We start from the raw sequence: 9386 nt of genomic DNA on the forward strand, positions 1-9386 counted from the left end.
GAATGGCGGGCATCGGGGGAATCGATTAAAATTGGAAGGGTCAGAATAGGATGAAGACTGGCAAAGATAGAAGGGAAAAACTGAATGAGATCAGATATGCTGATCAGATATCCAAGATGGTCGCCCCTGAGGGTTGATGGGAAATGGAGACTCAGTGTATGTGGGCAATTGTCCTAGATGGCCGCTTGACGACCCCATGGGAAATGGAGTACTTTGTCTACCTGAACAGTCGTCACCGAAGACCAAACGCCCACACAATGAATGACCTCATTGAAAATGAATTGGTTGATTAAAGGTACAGTGTGTGGAATTGTGGGAAATCTTTGAATTCTGGTAAGAGGTAAATGAATACACCAATGAATTGGCGGGGATGAATGGAATCATATAAAGTTGGAACGGTGGGAATCGGATGAAGAATGGCGAAGACAGAAGGTTACAATGTTTTGGCAAGATCAATTAACTGAGGAATTATGGGTAAAAAAATGGGAAAAACTTGAAATTTTTCGTGCAAGGGTGTTCTTGGTAATCTAACCCAGAATAGGAAACACTTAAAGTTGGAATGATAAGTATAGGTCGAAAGCAAAAGGAGATATCACAAGAGGAAGCATCAAAAATCGGATTTTTCGCGAGTTTTAGGGGGCTATTACTTATGCAAAAAAGATGCATTGTGGGTAATTGACACTCTGAGGTCATAGGCAGGGTCAAGATGAACGGTTAAACGCTGAGTCGGACTGAATTGGACAAACACCTGTAGTCATTTAAGTGAAAAAAACAAAAAATTTTTGAATTTTGTAAAATATCACAAAATTTCAAAAAGAGAGAAAAAAGTACACTTAAAGTTCAAATTCTGAATTTTGGGGGATTATATTTAATAGTTTGGATGTTCAACATTAGGAGAGTGTTGTTTTTATTGTTCTGAGTAAACCAAGATGGCCGCCATCCTGGGTGGAAGTTGAGCTGAACCCTCATGAGATGTCTGATCAGATATCCAAGATGGCCGCCCCAGAGGGTTGATGGGAAATCGAAACTCAGTGTATGTAGTCAACTGTCCAAGATGGCCACCTGACGACCCCATGGGAAATTGAGTACTTTGTCTACCTAAACAGTAGTTACCGAAGGCAAAACGCCCACACGATGAATGACCTCATTGAAAATGAATTGGTTCATTAAAGGTGCAGTATGTGGAATTGTGGGAAAAATTTGAATTCTGGTAATAGGAAAATGAATACACCAATGAATTGGTGGGGATGAATGGAATCGATTAAAGTTGGAACGGTGGGAATCGGATGAAGTTTGGCGAAGACAGAAGGTTACAATGTTTTGGCAAGAATATTTAACTGAGGAATTATGGGTAAAAAATGGGAAAAACTTGAAATTTTTGGTGCGAGGGTGTTCTTGGCAATCTAACCCATAATGGGAAACACCTAAAGTTGGAACGATAAGTATAGGACGGACGCAAATGGAGATATCACAAGAGGAAACATAAAAAATCGGATTTTTCGCGAGTTTTAGGGGGCTATTACTTATGCAAAACAGATGCATTGTGGGTAAATGACACTCTGAGGTCATAGGCAGGGTCAAGATGAATGGTTAAATGCTGAATCGGCCTGAATCGGACAAACACCTGTAGTCATTAAAGTGAAAAAAACAATAATTTTTCGAATTTTGTAAAATATCACAAAATTTCAAAAAGAGAGAAAAAAGTACACTTAAAGTTAAAAATCTGAATTTAGAGGGATTATATTTAATAGTTTGGATGTTCATCATTAGGAGAGTGTTGTTTTTATTGTTCTGAGTAAACCAAGATGGCTGCCATCCTGGGTGGAAATTGGGCTGAGCGCTCATGAGCTGTCTGATCAGATATCCAAGATGGCCGCCCCTGAGGGTTGATGGGAAATGGAGTCTCAGTGTATGTGGGCAAGTGTCCAAGATGGCCGCTTGACAACCCCATGGGAAATGGAGTACTTTGTCTACCTAAACAGTAGTCACTGAAGGCCGAACGCCCACACAATGAATGACCTCATTGAAAATGAATTGGTTCATTAAAGGTACAGTGTGTGGAATTGTGGGAAAATTTTGAATTCTGGCAAGAGGAAAATGGATACACGAATTGAATGGCGGGCATCAGGGGAATCGATTAAAGTTGAAACGGTGGGAATCGGAGCAGGAATGGCCAAGATAGAAGGGTACAAAGTTTTGGTGAGGAAAATGGGAATGAGGAATTATGGGTAAAAATATGAAAATAGTTATGAATTACTGGAAGGTGTGAATATGAGTAGTATTGATATTGTGGAATGTATTAACTGATTAATGTGAGTGTGAAGTGGAGAAGCTTCAAATTAAAAATGTTAAATCCGCCACTGGGAATGAATTATGAATTGTTATACATGAAAAGTATGGAATTATGGGAAAATATTGAAAATTATTAACTGTTACAATAGTGGGAATGAGCCATAAGGTGAAATGTATAAGTCAAAAGTTATGAATATGATATAGGAAAGCTCAAAATGTGAAATGTTTAATCTCCCATTGGGAATGAATGGGAAGCCCTCCCATTGGAAATGAATTATGAATTTTTGAAGGATGAAAAATATGGAATTATGGGAAAATATTGGAATGTATTAATTACTGGAATGATGGGAAGGATACCTAAAATGAGATGAATGAGTTAAATTTGAAAATATGAAATGGAAAAGCTGTAATAATGAAACAAAAAAATGACCCAATGTAAGTCAATGGGTCTTTTTGGGGTGGAAAACCGGGAATTCTGGGAAAACTGTGAATACTTGGAATTCCAAAAATGGAAACGCCCTTTGGGCGCTTAACTGGAATAATGTGAAATTGGAACGGTGTGAATCGGATAAACTGGGAATGAGCTGAAACTCGTCGAAAAACAGGCAGAATAAGAAGAAGAACTAGAAAATGTGCAATTTCTGAAGAAATTGCGTGTGAAGGTGAAACTGTTGAAGGTTTGGGAGTTGAAAAGTGGAATTATGAGGAACGATTGAATGGTGTGAATCTGTGAAGAAATATGAATACGAAGTTGAAAAACTGAAAAAACGTTGAACTGTGGAATTTGAAGATGAATGAAAAACTGAAAAAAGTTGAACTGTAGAATGATGTGAATCTGTGAAAATTTATGAATCCTACAAAGTTGAAAAATTGAGAAACTGAAAAAAACCGAATGTTTGAATCATAAAAAAGTGTGGATGATCCGAAGTAAAAGCAGAAGAGAAAATACAAAGTTATTCAACTTTGTATTATTCACATTTCTTCACTGTTTCACATCAATCCACAATCCACCTTATTCAAATGATTAGCTCATTATCAGGAGTTTAAAAATGATCCCTAATCAAACTTTTTCAGTTTTTTTTACTGCTTTAAATATGAATAATACAAGGTTGAAAAACTGAAAAAAACTGAATGTATGAATCAAGCTGAGTTAACCAAGCCAGATGCTGTACTAGGTGGAAGCAGTAGTGAGAGGTAATGAGACGGCTAATAAAATATCCAAGATGGCCGCCCATGAGGGCAGATGGGAGTTGGAGTCTTCAGTGGTCTAAGATGGCCGCCCGATGGCATCATGGGAAATGGAGTACTTTGTGTAACAAACTATAGGTGTCAAACTCCAGTCCTCGAGGGCTTGTATCCTGCATGTTTTTGAATCACACCATTCACTTAACATTAGGCCATTTTTACGGTAGAAAAACTTGAATTGTAGCTGAAAGTTGAACTGTGGAATAATGTAAATGTAAAGAAATATGAATAATACAACGTTGAACTGTGGAATGGTGTGAATGTGTGAAAAAATATGAATAACACAAAGTTGAACACTGAAAAAAAACGAATGTTTGAATTATAAAAAAAAAGTGTAGATGATCCGAAGTAAAAGCAGAAGAGAAAAAACAACTGTAAACGTGAAACGCGATTTGCCCGAACCGGGGCACGGACATGTTGAAGATGACAACTCTACCACTGGGCCACGAGGGGGCGATGTCAACCCACACTGTGAAAGCTTTAAATAGAGAGAATTAAGTATGTTTGAACGTGAATCTGTGAAGAACTACGAATAATACAAAGTTAAAAAACTGAAAAAAGTTCAACTGTGGAATGAAAAGTAAGATGAAATGAAAGTAAGAACAGTTTGAAAAGGCTAAATTCTTTAAATATGAATAGTATAAAAAAACGTGAATTGTAGGAAAACGATAAATAGTTGAACCTTGAAAAATACAAAAGCACTTCACGTGAATATGTGGAATGATATGAAGTTTGAACGGCATGTATTGGATGAACTGGGAAGGAGTTGAAACCAAAAGAAAATACGGAATTAACTGAAAAAAAAAAACACTGAATGTGCAAAAAGACGCAGCCTGGGATTGAACCCACGAACATGAAGTGGGAATAGGGGACACAATACCCATGAGCCACGGAGACACAGGAAATGCGGAATAATAAAAAAAATAACTAGAAAATGTGCAATTTCTGAAGAAATTGCGTGTGAAGGTGAAACCGTTGAAGGTTTGGGAGTTGAAAAGTGGAATGATGTGGAACGATTGAATGGTGTGAATCTGTGAAGAAATATAAATACAAAGTTGAAAAACTAAAAAAAAGTTGAACTGTGGAATTTGAAGATGAATGAAAAACTGAAAAAAAATGAACTGTAGAATGATGTGAATCTGTGAAAAATTATGAATCCTACAAAGTTGAAAAACTGAGAAACTGAAAAAAAACGTATGTTTGAATCATAAAAAAGTGTGGATGATCCGAAGTAAAAGCAGAAGAGAAAATACAAAGTTATTCAACTTTGTATTATTCACATTTCTTCACTGTTTCACATCAATCCACAATCCACCTCATTCAAATGATTAGATCATTATCAGTTTAAAAATGAGCCCTATTCAAAGTTTTTCAGTTTTTTTACTGCTTTAAATATGAATAATACAAGGTTGAAAAACTGAAAAAAAACTGAACGTATGAATCAAGCTGAGTTAACCAAGCCAGATGCTGTACTCGGTGGAAGCAGTAGTGAGAGGTAATGAGACGTCTAATAAAATATCCAAGATGGCCGCCCATGGGGGCAGATGGGAGTTGGAGTCTTCGGTGGTCTAAGATGGCCGCCCGATGGCATCATGGGAAATGGAGTACTTTGTGTAACTAAACTATAGGTGTCAAACTCTAGTCCTCGAGGGCTTGTATTCTGCATGTTTTTGAATCACACCATTCACTTAACATTAGGCCATTTTTACAGTAGAAAAACTTGAATTGTAGCTGAAAGTTGAACTGTGGAATAATGTTAATGTGAAGAAATATGAAGAATACAAAGTTGAAAAATTGAAAAAAGTTGAACTGTGGAATGATGTGAATGTGTGAAAAAATATGAATAACACAAAGTTGAAAACTGAAAAAAAAAAACGAATGTTTGAATTATAAAACGTGTGGATGATCCGAAGTAAAAGCAGAAGAGAAAAAACAACTGGAAACGTGAAACGCGATTTGCCCGAACCGGGGCACGGACATGTTGGAGATGACAACTCTACCGCTGGGCCACGGGGGAGCGATGTCAACCCACACTGTGAAAGCTTTAAATAAAGAGAATGAAGTATGTTTGAACGTGAATCTGTGAAGAACTACGAATAATACAAAGTTAACCCTTTGATGCACAACATGGGTCAAAAGTGACCCGACCAAGTTTTTATGAGCTGTATCTTTGTAATAACTTAATCTTTCAGCATTCCACGTATTCCTCAATTAACTTGTTTTAGGTTAATAATTAATCTTACTCAATTATTTATCTTCATACTTTTGGAATAAAAACATTTTTTTTACTGCTACCCTTCCAATGCACAACATGGGTCAAAAATGACCCACATCTATTTTCTATGCTATCTCATGTAAGCCCGACTGTTGCTTAGCTATACATCTGAAATAAATTTATTTTATCGTTTACTATCACATATATTCCGTAAATATCATGTTTTTGTTCAGCACTAATCATCATTTTTATGTTTCCTTTCTTACTCTATGAACAAACACAACTTTTGTATTCGCTCATCAACTTCATTCACATGGGTCAGAAATTACCCACCTGCCTTCACTGTGGTTCTTGGTATGAACCTTTTGAAATTTGGCATGTTTGTAATTAGGGATGTATTTGGTGCGAACACCTGGTCATCTAACACTTGCAAATCTCGTCAATGTGCATTTCTACTCAACACATCTGTTTAGTAAAGCCACTCGGCAATTTACAGCTGAGATTGCTCTAAAGATGCTGTTTGAAGAAAAAGATGAGGAGGCGATTGGGAATGATTCAGAGTCTGAAGTATCTGAGGATGATGACCCGGACTATGTGCCACTGGCCCAAGTTGAAGATGTGAGTGTGTCTTCAAGTCCAGCTCTCCAAGACGAAGAAGACATAGACCTAGGTGACTCATCCGATGATGAGTCCTCAGAAGAGGAAACGCAGACCAAGTCCAATAGACCCAGTAAAAAGGGGTCTTACTGGAATGAAAATCCCCCCACTTCCAGCAGAATAAAAAGCTATAGCGTTCTCAGAAGTTACCCAGGACAAACCTACACCTGGATCCAGAGCTGTTTCACCAAAAGATCAATGAAACATCATATGGAGCCCTGACACTTAGGAAAGTGTGGAGGAATATAAAGAAAGAGAAATTCATGGCCTTTATTGGTTTGACCCTGCTTTCAGGGGGGGAAGAAGAACTGGGATGTGGCCTTGCAGGAGCTGTTCTACTTCACTAGTGTCACTCTGGCTGAGAAGCTCCATGAGAAGAACCTGACTATTGTAGGGACTCTTCGCCAGAACAAGCCAGACATACCACCAATCATGAAACCATCCAAATCACGGCTGATTCATAGCTCAGAATTCGGGTTCAATGGTAACATGACCATGGTGAGCTATGTGCAGAAGAAAGGAAAGGCTGTTGTACAATGCACAATGACGAAGCAGTGGATGACACTCAGAAGAAGAAACCCGAAAGTGATTCACTACTACAATAGAACAAAAGGGGGAGAAGAACTGGCATGTGGCCTTGGGAGACCTGTTCGCATGGAGAGATGGTTGACACCTACAAATGCAAGCCGAGAACATGAAGATGGCCCATGGTTCTGTGGTACAATATATTGCCACTCTCAATGCTTACACATGCTACACCACAGAACACCCTGGTTACATGGCTGGTGTCACTAATGCACGCCGACTGTTCATCAAGTTTTGCTGGGCAAAGAGCTGGTCATGCCACATATGAAGAGCCGCTTGGAGTGCACACCCACACCCCAAAAGCATATGATAGAAGCAATGGGAAGATGCCGAATAGAAAAACAAAGCAGCACTGGACAACAACAGGACAAGGGCACAGCAAAGAGGAAGAGGTGTGCGATTTGCCCATCTGCCAAAGACCGAAAAGCAGCTGCTGTTCCCGGTGCAAGAAGCCCGTGTGCAAGGAGCACAAACGTACAGTGGTCATTTGTGATACTTGTGAGGAATTGTAAGAACTGAATTTAAAGTTTGTGCTCTTATGATGTAATCAGTGCTGTTTTATTTTCCTCTGATCAAATTCACGTTCATTGTTGGTTATCTGTCAGATGTTTGGCAAAATTACAAATAAACACGTTTCTTATAACAAATGTATGGATTGTTTGCCCTGGATAGCATCTAAAATAACTATTTGAAGAAAAATATTACACAATATGCCTTCGTTTGTTTTTAAATTGCACTTGGATAAATGGGTCATTTTTGACCCATGATTGTAAACTTGATGTAGTGTCATAAAAATAACTTTTGTTCATAAGATATGGCAGAAAAAATATAAATAATGATTTGTGGCAATGAAAAACAATATTTTTAAAGAATACTTGGATTAATAAATCATGAAATACATCAATTTCAAAAGATGCAGCAAAGAAAAACTTCGGCGGCAGGAAATAACATGAGAACTAGATGGGGGTCATTTTTGACCCATGTTGTGCATTAACAGAGGTGTGAATATGTTGTGCATCAGAGGGTTAAAAAACTGAAAAAAGTTGAACTGTGGAATGAAAAGTAAGATGAAATGAAAGTAAGAACAGTTTGAAAAGGCTAAAATCTTTAAATATGAACAGTATAAAAAACGTGAATTGTAGGAAAACGATGTATAGTTGAACCTTGCAAAATACAAAAGCACTTCACGTGAATATGTGGAATGATATGGAGTTTGAACGGCATGAATTGGATGAACTGGGAAGGAGTTGAAACCAAAAGAAAATAAGGAATTAACTGAAAAAAAAAAACTGAATGTGCAAAAAGACGCAACCTGGGATTGAACCCACGAACATGAAGTTGGAAGACGTCACACAATACCCATGAGCCACCGGGACACGGGAAATGCGGAAACCGTTAAAGTTTAAAAATAAAGTACGAAGACCACCCCATTCACTTAACATTAGGCCATTTTTACGGTACAAAAACTTAAATTGTAGGAAAACGATGAAAAGTTGAAACTTGAAAAATAGACCTGCACTAAACATGACTATGTGGAATGATATGAAGTTTGAACGGTATGAAATGGATGAACTGGGAAAAAGTTAAAACGAACCTAAAAAACGGTCGGAATAATAAAAAAAATAATAACTAGAAAATGTGCAATTTCTGAAGAAATTGCGTGTGAAGGTGAAGCCGTTGAAGGTTTGGGAGTTGAAAAGTGGAATGATGTGGAACGATTGAATGGTGTGAATCTGTGAAGAAATATGAATACAAAGTTGAAAAACTAAAAAAAAGTTGAACTGTGGAATTTGAAGATGAATGAAAAACTGAAAAAAAATGAATTGTAGAATGATGTGAATCTGTGAAAAATTATGAATCCTACAAAGTTGAAAAACTGAGAAACTGAAAAAAAACGAATGTTTGAATCATAAAAAAGTGTGGATGATCCGAAGTAAAAGCAGAAGAGAAAATACAAAGTTATTCAACTTTGTATTTTTCACATTTCTTCACTGTTTCACATTAATCCACAATCCACCTCATTCAAATGATTAGATCATTATCAGTTTAAAAATGATCCCTATTCAAAGTTTTTCAGTTTTTTTACTGCTTTAAATATGAATAATACAGAGTTGAAAAACTGAAAAAAAACTGAACATATGAATCAAGCTGAGTTAACCAAGCCAGATGCTGTACTAGATGGAAGCAGTAGTGAGAGGTAATGAGACGTCTAATAAAATATCCAAGATGGCCGCCCATGAGGGCAGATGGGAGTTGGAGTCTTCGGTGGGCTAAAATGGCCGCCCAATGGCATCATGGGAAATGGAGTACTTTGTGTAACTAAACTATAGGTGTCAAACTCTAGTTTTCGAGGGCTTGTATTCTGCATGTTTTTGAATCACACCATTCACTT

At 37.4% G+C, this 9386-nt stretch overlaps 1 pseudogene; it reads left to right on the forward strand.

The window, feature by feature from the left end:
- Positions 1 to 6723: 6723 nt before the first annotated feature.
- On the forward strand, positions 6724 to 7513 carry LOC148421790 (uncharacterized; annotated as a pseudogene).
- The last annotated feature ends 1873 nt before the right edge of the window (positions 7514 to 9386 follow it).

Source organism: Hippichthys cyanospilos, chromosome 6, assembly GCF_059441005.1.
Source record: "Hippichthys cyanospilos isolate Australia breed blue-spotted pipefish chromosome 6, RoL_Hcya_1.0, whole genome shotgun sequence".
NCBI lineage: Eukaryota > Metazoa > Chordata > Actinopteri > Syngnathiformes > Syngnathidae > Hippichthys > Hippichthys cyanospilos.